Source organism: Cavia porcellus, unplaced genomic scaffold (genome assembly GCF_034190915.1).
Source record: "Cavia porcellus strain 051 isolate PalLab524CR breed Dunkin Hartley unplaced genomic scaffold, mCavPor4.1 scaffold_27, whole genome shotgun sequence".
NCBI lineage: Eukaryota > Metazoa > Chordata > Mammalia > Rodentia > Caviidae > Cavia > Cavia porcellus.
Genome location: NW_026947510.1, coordinates 10782049 through 10796938, shown reverse-complemented (window position 1 = coordinate 10796938; position 14890 = coordinate 10782049). Strand labels below are relative to the sequence as shown.

The window sequence follows — 14890 nt, the reverse complement described above, 5'->3', positions numbered from 1 at the left end:
TTCTATTTTTCTCCTTGTGATGTTTATTTGCCCTTAAGCTCGTCTCACCTTAGTCTTCATTTCTGAAAATATGGGAGGACTTTTTGGGTGGGGTCACTTTTATTTTTTTCTCAAGTTCCATCAGCCCACTTTTCAAGCTTTCCTTTTGTTCAGTCATGTCACTTTTTAATTCTGCCTAACGGCATGCTTCCATGGGAGCTTCTGTCATATTCTCAAGTTCTCTAAGCTGATTTGGAAATAAAAGGCTACGGTTTTTATTGTTGTAAGATCATGTCCTTGTAGTATGACTTTATTGTCTGTAGGAATTTTGTTCTCTGCCCTTATTGTTTTGTTAGATAATTGATGTGGGATTCCATCAGTAATTGCTGGGTCTCCTGTGCTCACATAGAGGAGGAGTCCCCTACTCTCTGCTCCTGTTGTGTTCTGCTGGAATCCAGTGATTTACATTTCTGAGACACATTCCTCTGCTTCCCATCCCATTGAGTTCTGGCCCTTTTCTTTCTTGTGCCTTTAGTGTCCTTGATCTGTTCTGTTTGCAACAAGGCTTGGAAGTTTCTCCTATGTATGGAGAACCCATCTGGCTTTATGAAAGTGGCTTTGAGTATTTAAGTTCACAAGTATCATTGCTGTGAATTCCAGTTTTTAGTATTGTGAACAGTTTTTAATTTATATTTTTTATTTAGAGAAAAAAAGCAAAACAGAAAAAGGGTAGAAATAATACAGAATTTCAAAAAAATAACAATAAACCACAAGTTGATAAATTTCATACTGTTATCTTAGAAGTAGTTGAAATTACAAAATCAAAGCATAAAAAGCAGGTAGATAATTGAACAATTAAAGTACAGACTATTCTCTTTAGTAAATTAATAAACAGTAGTGTGGTTATCTATTTTACGTACTTAAACATATATAGTTGTATCCTTTAGAGCACTTTCTTTCCCTTTCATTATTTCAATATCTATTATACATTTTGAATCTTATTAATCTTTCAGTTTCTTTTTATAATAGCAAGATGATATGATATTTACAAATGTGAGTTTAATATATTTCACTTTATGAGGATAGTCTCAAGTTGCTTCCATTTACCTATAAAAGCTTCAAAATCATCCTTTTTTTATAGCCGAGTAATATTGTATAAAAATACCACATCTTTTTCATTTATTCTGTGGTTGGTGGACATTTTGGTTGTTTTCAAGGTTTAACTATTGCAAATTGTACTGCTATAAACATGGGTTGCACGTATATTGCTGTGACATGACCTTTTCAATTTTTCTGGGAAAATACCTAGGAGGGGAATAGCTGGATTGAATGGAACTTCCAATCCTACTCTTCTAAGAAATCTCCGTACTGATTTCCACAGTGGCTGCACCAGTCTACGCTCCCACCAATAGTGGAGAAGTGTTTCTTTTTTCCTGCAGCCTCACCAACATTTGTTATCAGTTGAGTTTTTGATAGCAGCCATTCTTTCCCAAATGAGATAAAATTTGAATGCTGTTTTAATTTGCATTTCTCGAATGACCAGTGATGGTGAACATTTCTTCATGTATTTATTTGCCATTTGTATATCTTCATCTGAGAACTGTGTGTTCATCTCAGCTGCCCATTTTTGGAGAGGATCTTTGAATCTGGGGGGCTTGATGTTTTTCAATTCTTTATATGTTCTAGATATAAGTCATTAGTCTGAGGGGTTGCTGCCTAATGTTCTTTCTCATTCTGTAGGTTTTCTTTTCACTCTGTTGGTGATTTCTTTTGAAGTGCAAAAACTTTTTAATAAGATGAGATCCCAGTTGTTGATTTTGGGAAGCATTTTCCATGCAGTTTGCATTTTGTTCTATGAATTTTTTGCCTGACTCTGGTCTCCAAGATTTCTACTTACCTTGTCTTCCAGTTGATTTAGTGTTTCTGTTTTAATATTTAGATCTTTGATCCATTTTCACTTTAGGTTAGTACATGGTGATAGACACGAGTGTAGTTTCGATTTCAGCATAATGCTTCTTTAGTTTTTAAAATACATTTGGATCTGAGCATTCCAAGAGTTTTCAGGTGATTTGGAGCCGGCAAACACCCTTTGGAGTTTAGGCTGCTCTTGCTAGACTGGCTGAGTGGGCTGAGAGCAGACTCTCATTGGAAGTGGGCACTTACCACACTGAGAGCTGACTCCCATCTTGGGAGTGGGTGCCTGTTGGTGATATGACTTCCAGGCTGCTAGTTGGAAGCTTTTGTTTTTCTTCTGTTTCCTTTTATTGCTGTTAATACATGCATATTTTTGCTGTCAGTGGTTTGAAGTCTCCTGCTCCTGGGAATACCTTATCACTCTGGTTGTGTGTGTTGTCTAGTGTTTTTCTGTTTCCCTGTATCAATTGTTCCATCTCTGTTTGTTGAGGGGATTCGGGGAAGATTAAAAGACAGTTACTCGTGTTATCTTTTTGTTTGTGGGAGATTGTGGAGCAACTGTGGTAATGCAGATATTTTTAAGCATGTAAATAAAACCTGAGGTGAACTTTCATGTTTTTTTTTTTTAAATGTTACTGTCTTTCTTCTCCATAAATATTGGTCCTGTTTGAATATACAATAAAAATCATGGAACAGGATTTGGAAAATGTCAAGGATTTCGAGGCAGAAGGCTATTTTGTCTGTGTTCATAACCTTATGGAATAAATTGTTCCAAATTCCTTTAAAATAAATACTGAGAATTATAGCCTTTTTTCTTGTGATAAGCCTCCCAGAAATTCAAGTTTACCGAATGTATGAATAAGGCAAGAAACACAGCCAGCTGAATGAAAATGAAATGAACTTCTACACTTTCAAGACCTGCCTATTATTAGTCTGTTACTATGCAGTATGCAACTGCCAACATCTTACATAATGTTTTCTATTCAAAATAATGAATGACAACATATAATTTCTGATCACATGGTACAACAATTAACTTATGTAATTGATTTTTAAAAACTTTTTTTGTATCAAAAGACATGGTTTGTTATAGGGAGTAATTAAGTTCAATTTGCAGCATACAAAATCATTTCTTTTGTCAACTTCTTTTGTGTGTATAGCCAGTGCTACCTTGATTGGTATGTCCAAACCCAGGATATGATTTCAGTCAACCACTCTGCTGTCTCCGCTGGTATCATATTTGACTCTTTCTACTTTTCTTCCCCACTGCTCTTATAAACGAGCCATAGCATGATGATTATTTTATCTACAATGTCTCTAAAATATTTTCTATTTCTCTCTTATATCCTAGTCATTGCCATCTCTTTTGCCTGGACCATTTTAATATACACATTTCTGTTCCTCCTGCCCATTCACTGTATTTTGAATTTTCAAAGCATAAATCTTACTGTATAATTTCTTTGCTTAAAACTCTTTAAAGTCTTCTCATTGCTATGTGGATAAAATCCAAACTCCTTGATGTGACTTTGAAAATCCCGACCCTCTACACCATATCTATCTGTTTAGCTTTATTGTGTTGAACTTTCTTGGCTTCTTTTTTTTAATAGTTAAAGTTTATTGCATTTATAATTTCTTCTATATATCATTCAGTCATGCAATTTGTGTCTTATAAATTTTATGTCTATGCATCTTAAACTAACCAACACTGTATAATTCTTGGTATAAATACTTGTCTGAAATGGAACAAGAAAAATAACAGAAAGATATGTTTAAACTGTTGATTATGTTCAGTTATATAATTACTTTAGACATAATCTTTATTTCTTCATGTTAATTTAAATTTTTTTCTAATGTCTTTACTTCAGGATAAAAGAGTATCATTAATATTTCTCTTGTTTTCAAAGAATATCAATTTTACTGGTACACTTTAGACATACACAACAGTCACATTCATCAAAGGGAATTTGGACCTATATGTGATGTAACTTGATTCCTTTTTCCCATCCTCCTACCCTCCTTCAACCCCTCTTCTCTTCCTTATTTACAAAAGGTTTTTTCCATTTTTTCCTTATTTTCTCATTTTAAAAATTTTCCCTTTCATCCTTCCTTTCCCCATTCCCCCAGCCTTGTTCCCCTCCCCATTTGAACATTTCTTTCATATTTCACAATATCTGTTGCACATTTTGGCTCTTAAACTTTTGGTTTCTCACACCAGAGAAACAATGTAATATTTACACACGTGTATCCAATTTATTTCACTTAAGAGTATGTTCTCAAGGTGCATCCATTTACTTAGAAATATACCCTCCATGATGGCAGACTAGTTCTATATTAAAAAGGTACATCTTTATCCATTCACAAGTTGATGGGATTTGGGCTGTTTGTAATACTTGACAATTAAAAACTGTGCTACTATACATGGATGTGCATAGATTGCTGTGGTATGATGTTTTTATTTTATTTTTAAACTTTTTAGTATTGGTATCAAACTTTACTTATTTTTTATTTTAAAGAGAATAAAATCAAGCAAAATAAAACAGAATAAAGCCAATCAAAACAAGCCAATGTAAGTGAAACAGGACTTTGAGACAATAGGAAACCAACAATGGTTATCATAATGCCTCTTGTTGTTTTCAAAATAGAAGCCCATACTTTCAGACATAGTAAAATTCAAACAAAACAGAAAATGATAGAACCAATAAAACAAAACAATGAGTGCAATAAAGGACTTCAAAACAAGATAATAGTAAATCCAAAATGGCTGTCATTATTTATCTTGTTGTATTTGAAACAGCTGCCCATGCCGTTGGATATAATAAAATCAAACAAAACAAAACAGAATAAAACCCAACCCAATAAGACAATGAAAATGACACAAGCTTTAAAACAAGCTAACAGGTAATTAACAATGGCTACCACCTTCAGAACGAGATTCTCCACAGATGCTACATTGTGTATTGTTATCCTATCAGTAAATAATCATACCACTGGCTTTAGACCTACCTGTAAAGCCAGTGAAACACTAACCACTACAAGCATTAACCCTCAGTAGCTATCACTGTAGCCTGTGTTTCTCCAGATAAGCAAGTCACATACAACAGGGTAGGAGGGTTGGCTTTTCTTGTTTCCCAGCCTGTGTGCAGGAAGGGGCTGGCATCTGGCTGTCCCAAAGTGGCCCACAATAGTACCAATTCACAGGGAGAGCTTGCTTCTTGTTGAATTCTTGTTCTTTTTGCCTGCAGCCTGTGAATTTTGGGTATGATGTTTTTAATTCTTTTGGGAAGATACCCAGAAGGGGAATCGCTAGGTCAAATGGAATCTCTCATTTTTATTTTTTGAGGAATCTCCACACTGATTCCCACAGTGGTTGTGCCAGTCTACACTCCCACCAACAGTGGAGAAGGGTTCCTTTTTCCCCACTGCCTGCCAGCATTTGTTGTTGGTAGATTTCTTAATAACAGCCAGTCAGTCTGGGATAAGGCAGAATCTCAGAGTTGTTTTAATTTACATTTTGCAAATGACCAATGATGTTGAATTTTTTTCATGCATTTATTTGCAAATTCTATTTTTTCATCTGAGAAGTATATATTCATTACAAATGTCCATTTTTGAAATGGATCTTTAATTTTGGGGACTCTGATTTTTTTTTGAGTTCTTTATATATTCTAGGTATTAATTGTCTGAGGATGGAGAATAGCTGGCAAATGTTTTTAAAAATGTTCTTGATTTTAAAGAGAATAGAACAAAACAAAACAAAACAGAACAGAACAAAACACATCAGAACAAAACAATGCAAGCAACACAGGATTTCAAAACAAAATAACAGGAAATCAACAATGGCTACCATAATCTCTCTTGTTTTCTTCAAAATAGTCCAGATCTTCACACACAATGAATTTAAACAAGAAAGAATAGTATAAAACCAACCAAAAAAAAAAAAAAAAAAGAATGAAAGCGTTACAGGCCTTCAAAATCAGACAATAGGAAAATCAACAATGGCTACCATAATGTTTCCTGTTTTCTTCAATATAGCTGTCCATACCGTCATACAAATTGAAATAAAATAATACAAAACAGACTAAAACCAATCAAAACAAAGAATAAAAGCATTACTTGACTTCACAACAAGAAGATAGGAAATCAGCAATAGTTACCAAAATGTCTTGTTTTTTTCAAAGTAGCTGTTCATATCATCACATGTAATAAAATCAATTCCTACAAACTCTTTAGGAGAAGTTCTAGGCATGTATAAGCCTATACATGCACATCTATCTTTTCTGTATTAGAGGAAAAAACAAAACCAAAACAATACAAATTATGAGAAAAACAAGAAACAAAAGAGACAAACAAATAGCAAAGACAAAGAGCCCCAAACAATGACAATGTAGGTCCTCAAAACAAGGGGGTATGAACATAACTAAGGTTGTTATTTTGCATAGCTATTTTCAAAAGAGTTGCTCAGATTACCAGATATACACATGCAAAATTGATCCAGTCCTATGACTGTCAGCTGTTTTGTTCTAAGAACTAATAGAATTAGTAGCACAATTCTCTTAGCTACCTTAAGTGTGTACATACAAATATATATTTTTTTCTTTTCCCATCTTTCTTTTCTTTTTCCTTGAGTTACTTTTTCCCCTTTGAACAGTTTCTTATCCTTTCATAATACTTATTTAACATTGATGTTCATAACTTATATGTATTGATTTATCCTTGTCATGTTATTTTCCTATTGTTAGCTCCCTTCTTTCCACTCTGTTTACTTGTTTGCCTTGCATGGTACATTCAGTCTATTAGAGTTCATGTAATTGTAGTCCTTGTTATCTCTTTCTAGAATGTCTTTCAGAACATTGTGAGGTGTTGGTTTGGTGATCATAAATATCCTTATGTATTCTTTGTCATAGAAATATCTTATTTCTCCATCAATTCTGAAAGATGGTTTCATGGGATCCATCAGTCTGGGTTGGAGTAAGTTGTCTTTTTGGATTTGAAATACTTCACTTCAAATTTTCCTTGACTTGAGAGTTTGTGTTGAGAAGTCATTGGTGATTCTGATGGGCTGTCCATTTTATAGGTGATTTGTTTCTTTCTCTAATAGCTTTTAATATTCTGTTCTTGTGTTGAATTTCTGGAATCTTATACTATATACCTCAGTGTAGATTTTTTTAAAATCATGGCTAATTTGAGGTCTATATGCCTCATTTGTTTGTATTCTTTTTTTTCTTCCAGGCAAGTTTTCTATCATGCATCTGTGAACAGATTTTTTAAAAATGTTATTTTAACTATCTCCTACTTTTTCATTTATTCTGATCAATATTATGTTATACTTCTTTGCATCATCTAGCAGCTGCTGGATTTTCTTCTCAAGGTCCCTTGCTATTTTTAGGAAATCCTTCTTTTCATGACCACTAACCATAATCCTGTCTTATATATCTGAGATTCTGTACTCACACTGACTCATCCTGTAGTATATATTTTCAGTGGTTTTTTTTTCTTTGTTTGTTTTGTTTTGTTCTCCTGGATCTATTAGAATCTGTTTCATGGATTTCCTTTTTTTCATATGTTGGGCATGCATAAATTCCATAATTTTCCTAAGCTTGTATTTTTTTTATCTGTATCTGCTCTAGAGTCACTAATCTGTCTTTTATTGTGGTTACCATCTCTGTAGTTATCTGAGAAATTATTTCTGATTTGATTTTTTCTATAACCTTGTTCATTTGACTTGTTATTTCTGCTGTTACCATTTCAGCAAGGTCAGGTGGGTGACTTTCCAATTGTTCCACCTCATTGCCCCCTGGATTTGCCTTTGGTGAACTGGATGTCTGGAGTTGCATCTTATTTAAGTGTCTTCTCATTTTCTTTTTCATTTTTTAATTTAATTCCTGGGTTGATATTTGTAAATTGCTTATGGTGAGTAACTTTACTGCTAGTATTTAGAATACTTCAGAAATGACTACTTTTCACAGGTTTCTTCCAGGTGGAGTTGGCTTTTGGATTTTGAGTCTGTAGCAATATCCCACCTTTTCTATTCATGGGGGATGAGAAGTTGCTGCCTACTTGGCCCAGGCTGTGGTTCTGGCCTATATTAGTTTTTATAACCCTTAACAATCTTAGTCTTGGTATACCAGGAAGAACAACTGGTTAGAACAACCATGTCTCTTTGATCAATATAATCCAATTAGGAATAACAAATGTACCAAATAGAAACTAGAAAATGACAAACTGAGGTAACTAATAATTTCCACCTTTAATCATATGAATTGCATTTGGGGCTTTACAACAAACTTTAAAATAAGTCTTTAATATTCCTATTTTACCCTCACGGGAGAAAAGTTAAAATGCTTTGGAGGGATAGATAAATAGAATAAGAAAAAGAAAGGCTGGAAGACAAGAAAAGATAATGCAAACTTTGGGAAACTGGTGCCAAAGATAGGAAGGAAAGAAAGAAGAAAGAATTTAAAAGAATAACAGAAGAGAGCAATGACCACAAAAACACTATAAACTATTTACACAATCATATAAAACCAAGAAAAGTAATGAAGAAAACATAAAACAAAAAAGTGAGAGAGAATAAACAAGCAAGAGAAAGAGAGAGACAGAGAGAGAGAGAGAGAGAGAGAGAGACAGAGACAGAGACAGAGACAGACAGAGAAAGACAGAGAGAGAGAAGCCAAAGAAATTCCGCTTCAAGGTGTGTCTTTGCTGTCACTGGTGGATAATATGAGCAGAACCCTGATCTGTGATGATTAATCCTAGCAAACCAGCAGTAGTTTTCTGGCAGAGCAGTGGAGAATCTCAGTGAGCATGTACCTTTATTTTCCCTGAAGTTCAGGGTGATTTCCGGCTGCGAGACTGGAACAAGACCCATTCAACTTGCAGCAGTCAATGCCCCTTCTGTGGGCTTTAACTCAGCTGGAGACCATTAGATGAGGCCAGTAGTTGTTCTGAGCTTGAAGCTCAGTTGGTTCCTCTCCAAAATGTCTTCTAGCCAATCACCTTCTCCTGTGGGATGTCTGATGCTGAAGTATTCACCACCGGCCAATGCAGTCCTCCACATCCACTGCTCCCTTTCACTCTTGTGTCTCTCTGTGGAGGTGTCTGGCATAGTCAGCAGTCACACGTGACCATGTGACCATGTGACCGTGTGACCATGCAGGTGTGAACTGCCCCTCCCATGCAGTGAGTCTGGGCTCAGGGAGAAGATTCTGCCTGCCACTTTCTTCTTCTTCTTCATTGAAATTTCTCTTTGTGCTCTCCTTGTGGACTTCAATTCTTGCTTTTGATTCTTCCTGGGTCCAGAGGAACCATTTCCCTCTTCTTCTCTTCGTGTCTTCCTCACTTTGCTACATCCCAGTGTCTATATACCAAATCTTGGGGAGGCTCTTTCTCTGTTGTTCACTCATCATCTTCCCAGATCCCCTTCCTTGGCCTTTTTTTGGGGGTGGTGGTATTGGGGATCAAACTCACAATCTTGCGCTTGCCAGGCAGATGCTTATGCCACTGAGCTAAATCCCTGGCTCCTTAGCTTCTGAACCATTCCTTTATAGTCTGTTCTCTGTCTGTCTCTGTCTCTCTCTGTCTCTTTTTGTCTCTCTGTCCCTCTGTCTCTCTCTCTCATCTATCTGCAAACACACATGTTTCCTATTGGTTCACTTTCTCTTAAGAACTATGACTACTCTAATATTTTAAGGTATAAAAATTAATGCAAAAATATCTATAATAAACAAAATACCAACACTTTAAATAAACTCAAAAGCAGTCACAATGCTATACTAGACATATTGGAGCCTATGACAAAAGGAAACCAATCAGCCACAACATTCTTGTCTTTATTTAAAAATGTATTATTTGCCCATCTTGGAGCTCTTTGCATTGATTCTTATTTATTAAAATATCATATGAAGGGCTGGGAGTTTAGTTCAGTGGTGTAAATGCCTTCCTGGCAAGCACTAAGTCATGAATTCAACCCCTGGTACCAAAAAAAAAAAAAAAAAAAAAACATAAGAAAATATCAGTTCTCTAGAACAATATTTTAGAATATCATCAAATTTTATGATTGAGGTAAACGTCTCATTTGTCTCACTTTGTCCTACCCAGTGTGGTCCCTTAGACCTCTCCTCCTCTCTTCCCATACCTGCCTTCGTGGTAGCATGATCAACAGAGCAACAGATTCTCTCTGCTCCTGCCTCCAAGAGTCCTGTGAGGGAAATGGGAGTCTTTCCCAGTAGCTCAAGTCAGTATTGGCTGAATTCAGTTCACTTTCTTCTGTCTAGAATTCCCGTGCACTGCTATGTCCCTTTGATATCTGACCATGACCGTTGCCCCCTTAGTATCCAAACTGGATGACTTAGAAAGCTGTACTTTCTTTCATGCTCATCCATAAATTCTACCAACACAAGACAAACGTCCTCAGACAAGTTTTATAGAGGACTTCAAACAATGGAAGAGGGCAGCACACCACACATGGAAACTGAGAAATGAAGCGTAGATGTCACTTTGGTAGGCATTTTTTCTTTGTTTCTTATTCTCAGTCAAAGTATTGCTAACGTGGTGCATAGTACACCTCCTAAAAGTTTACCAATCTGGCAACTGGTTTTGAACTGGAAACAATTGAGAAAAACAAAAACTCTTTGTTTTGCCCCACTGTGTCAGTCTGTTCTCAGTCACTGTTACAAAACATTTGAAATAATCATCTTATAAGGAGAAGAGATTTATTTTGGCTTATGGGTTCAGAGGTTATAGTCCTTGGTTGCTTGGCCCCATCCTTTGGGGGCTATTGTGAGGTAAAATATCATGGTGAAGAGGGCTCATTGGAAGAAATTTGCTCAATTCATGCATCCAGGGAGAAGAAATGTAAGTGAGGTTGCCGGGGTCCCAGTATCCTCTTTGAGTTACACTTCCCATAACTTCATTTCCTTCTGCTAGGCCCTGCCTCCTGAAGGTTCCCAGTAGACCAAACATTTAGCACATGACTTGTAGGGAACAATGCAAGACATTTCAGACCCAATTCATAACACTCATCTACAAGGAAAGGCATTTGCATCTTTTAGAGTCTATCAGTGCAGGAGACAACACTAGAGGAGTTGGAGCTAACACTCTCCAAACACCCTTATTTTCCATTAGTTCTCCATATATTTATCTTCTAGAGTTTGTTGTCCAAAAAAGCGTGAAGTCTCTTTCTTTGTCTTCACTTCTCTACTAAATTATGGTTCTTTGTTAAGATATCATAGAAGTGCAAAATCTATTCATGAGTCACTTATCACCGAGCTCTCTGTGTGTATGCACAATGAATGCATTCATAAATTTTCGTTTGTTTTTCTCTTGTTAATCTACCTTTTGTCTGTTGGGTCTGCAGGAATCCAGCCCATGATGAGTAGAAGAAAAAAAAATTTTCACCACCTTCACTCTAGTTCTGTCTCCTAAACTCCCATTAGAAGACACAGATTCCATTTTTGCCCTTTAATTTAGCAAAACAACTGAATGTTTTTTTCTAATTTCTCTTTTTTATCACTTGACTAATTTCTAACCAAAATGTTCATCAAGATAGATTTTTCCAAATTAAATGCCATTTTCCATTAAAATGAAAGGATAAATATTTTTCTTGCTTAAAAAAAGCAAAGTTTACCCATCATTTCTTCAAACCACTGATTTTTCTGCTTATAGATTTGGTATTTGCTAATGGTTTACTGTTTGCTAGCAACTACACTAGACACTTTTCAGACTTTTTACGTATTTTCTATTTTTTACAATGCAATATAGACATTGTCTCCATTTTACCAATGAGACATGCAAGGCTTAATGAATAGAATAGTGTAATATTTTGTTTAAAATCATATAGTAAGTGGGAGAAAAAATTTGAATTTAGATTTAGCTTTCAGGCATGAGCATTTGCCATGAGACTTGCTGTTTCATTTAATTTAGATCACCTGCCATTTTCCTCTTTCTTTTCCTCCTTCCTTCCTTTATCTCTTCCCTTCTCCTCCCCTCCACACCTCTTTTCCTCTGCCATGCTCCTTTCCTCTCCTTTCCTTTGCCTTCTTTTATTTCCTCAGTATTTGCTCTAAACACTATTATAAGTGCTGGGAATACAGCAATGTGTAAACCAAATCCTTGTCTCAGAAGTTTACATTCAAATTAAGACATAAGTAGATACAGGCACTAATATAGCAAATTGTATGTGAGTTCGGAGTGTGTTTAGTGTATCAGATGATGTCAAGTGCTGAATCCAGTCCCTGTCCACAACCCCCAGAGGCAAATGATGGGGACTAGGGAGTGTAATGCAGAGAAAAGCTGCACAAGGCACACGTAGCTCAAGATCCAGTCATTTGACATTCACAGTTTAAATTCTATCACCTCTCCATACGCATCTTTATTAAGAGAAAGATGTGTGATTTGTGTCTTTGTCTCTGTAATTCTAAATGTTTTAGGTGAATATTTAGGATATTGCAAAATCCTGCTGCCAAATGCACCCCAAATTTCTGCAGCACAGCCTTCTGAAGAGAGGCAGTTGAGCTTGCTTACTACCGAGAGCAGGAAGGAAGGGTGCACCCTCCACGGATGTTCTACAGTGTTTGTGCAGGAAAGGTGAGGCCAGGCTTTACTGGGAATTAGAAGCTTGGTTTAAGGAATGGCTTTCAAAGCAGTTTGATTAGGTTAAATATCAAGTATAATAAGTTAGGATTGGTAACAATAGCAAAGCAAGATATTTGAGGCAAGAGGTTCAAATGTCTCAATCATGAAACCAGCCTAGTGGTACTTTTTTGTGAAGTACAACTAGATCTTCCAGGAAGCCCGGGATTGAGCAATCAAATCATTTGGCAAGACAAGAGGAACCTGGAAAATAAGGCTAAGCTAATAAAGTCATGCTAATAAAGCTATAAAGATAGTAGAGTAATTAATTTATGTTAGTGCAGACACTTTGCTTGTGTAAGTAAATGGAATGCATAGTAACCTGAGTTTTAAAATGTTCATGTAATTTTCATAAATCATAATATAAAATAAATTTTTAAATTTTTGAAAAGTTAGGTTTGGAAACTGCAATGTCATGACTAAAAAATGATTGTCAGTTTCAAATTTGTTTCCTCTATTATCTGTTCTGAAATTTCAGAGATATTTTGACATTTATTCTTTTTGGCATCTGGCTCCCATTATCTAAAATAGGACAAAATTTTTCTTTCTGCCCCATCTTAAATCTGTACAGATGAGTTATGGGGAAATGCATTTTTCTATCTGCCTAAATTGGCTGTGATTCAAGTAGGGGTGATTCTAGGCCAATATAGTTTTCCTTTACAACTTTATGTTTCACCACCCAATCACTAGGTATTTTTTTGTTTCCCCCATTTTAGACTTGTCCCCAATTTTGTCCTCAGCTTTCTATAGAAGTGATCCTTTTATCATGGTGGCAGTGGTTAGAAAGGGATAAGAAGGTAGGAGGGTAAAGATTTGTTTGGCAAGTTCCCCAAAATATTTTTTAAAATGCTATGGCCAATTTGGAGGAGTGAGCCATAATTCACATATGGGGGACTGGGCTATTCATCCTCTGATGCGCTCAACTATAGCACAGCTGTCAGGCTGAGGAAGTTATAAATCTTCCTACAAGTTAGTGTTCACATTTAATTAATACTAATAGGCGAAGCTGTCTCTAAAGGGAGACAAAGCGATAGAACAAAGTCCCAGAAGCAGATAATAAAAGTAGTGTGTGAAAGTTTTATTTTCTAGCAGTCCAGTCGAATAGCTAATACAATCCTCTGTGGATATTTTCCTTAGTTTGTTTCTTAGAATGGTGCCTCTGTGGTTTGGATTTGAGATATTCTAATGCTTAAGAGATCAAATTTTTTACTTGTTCTTAAAAAAGTTAGGACAACACACTCAGGCCCATCATATTTCTCATGCAAGATTTTATAGCAGGTACTCCCGTTCCTGACATCCATCAGTTTAACCACAGTCCCAAACAGTTTGTTTTGGGCATTGGGCTATGACAATGGCCACAGGCTGTGATTTCTAAATGGTCCTTGGGCTCAATCAAAGTCAAGTTGACTCAGCAGCACTGTGTAATGTAGGTATTAATAGCTCTTGGCCTGCTCCACGCTGCACTTTTACGTGTTTAAAGGCAGCTTGAGTGGTGTCCTTCCCTAAAGCCCTTAAGGCAGTCTCTGTGTAGGTAATGAACAATCCATGTAGATTTCTGAAAATGCTCACAGTGCACCCAGTACAGTGTTATTTCAGTTGTTTAATGTATAATGAGCTTCACCAAGGGATGATGGCAAAGAAAGTGTGATTGAACCTTTCTTCCTGAATGCCTACTGTTCACCTTCAGAATCAGTGAAGGGGATGCTTGATTAGATAGCCTTCTGGGGAACTCCCAAATGTTCCTCTTCATCGGAAATGATCTCATAACTGCTTTGACTTACACATAGCCATCTATCAGGTGTGGATAAAGTGGCCCAGAAATGTCCCATCTGGATGGATTTATCTTCTTCAGACTCCAGTGAAGGTAATTTCCCTTCTATCCTTCTTCCAGGACTGAAAGTTTTACTAATAATACAGTAGTCACTCCTCATCCTTACAAGATTGTTCCTAGACCCTCCAGTGATTAGACTTAATTTATAAATTAGGTACAATAAGAGCTTAACAACAATATGCAATAATAGGATGAAACAATTATAATGAATAAAAGACTGTGATAAAGTTATAGGAGTTTGAGCTCTCTCAAATTACCTCATTCTATTTACCCTTCTTCACATGAGTAACTGAAACCATAAATAGAAAAACATGGTAATGGAGGACCACTGAATGCTAACGTCTGTATAAGCTACTTAAATAATTGTTTCATCTATTTTGACTTCCTCTTAGGGTAAACTGGGATGAGTTGCTGATCTTCTCTCCCCAAATGGCCCTTGGAGAAACTAGAAGCAAGAAGAAAATGTGGGTCCAAGAAACAAACATAAAAAATATCATGAATCTCATGAAAGTGTGAATGGCTGTAGTGAACTCCTAG

General features: G+C 36.0%; 1 protein-coding gene across 1 annotated transcript in view; it reads left to right on the top strand.

Annotated features, from left to right (window-relative positions):
• LOC134473484 (endogenous retrovirus group K member 5 Gag polyprotein-like) overlaps positions 1-14890 on the top strand; it is a 97741-nt gene that overhangs the window by 41262 nt on the left and 41589 nt on the right. The window contains exon 1 of the transcript XR_010043731.1: positions 1-14890. This exon is cut by the window's left edge and continues 41262 nt beyond it. The gene's annotated coding sequence lies outside the window, so the exon portion shown is untranslated.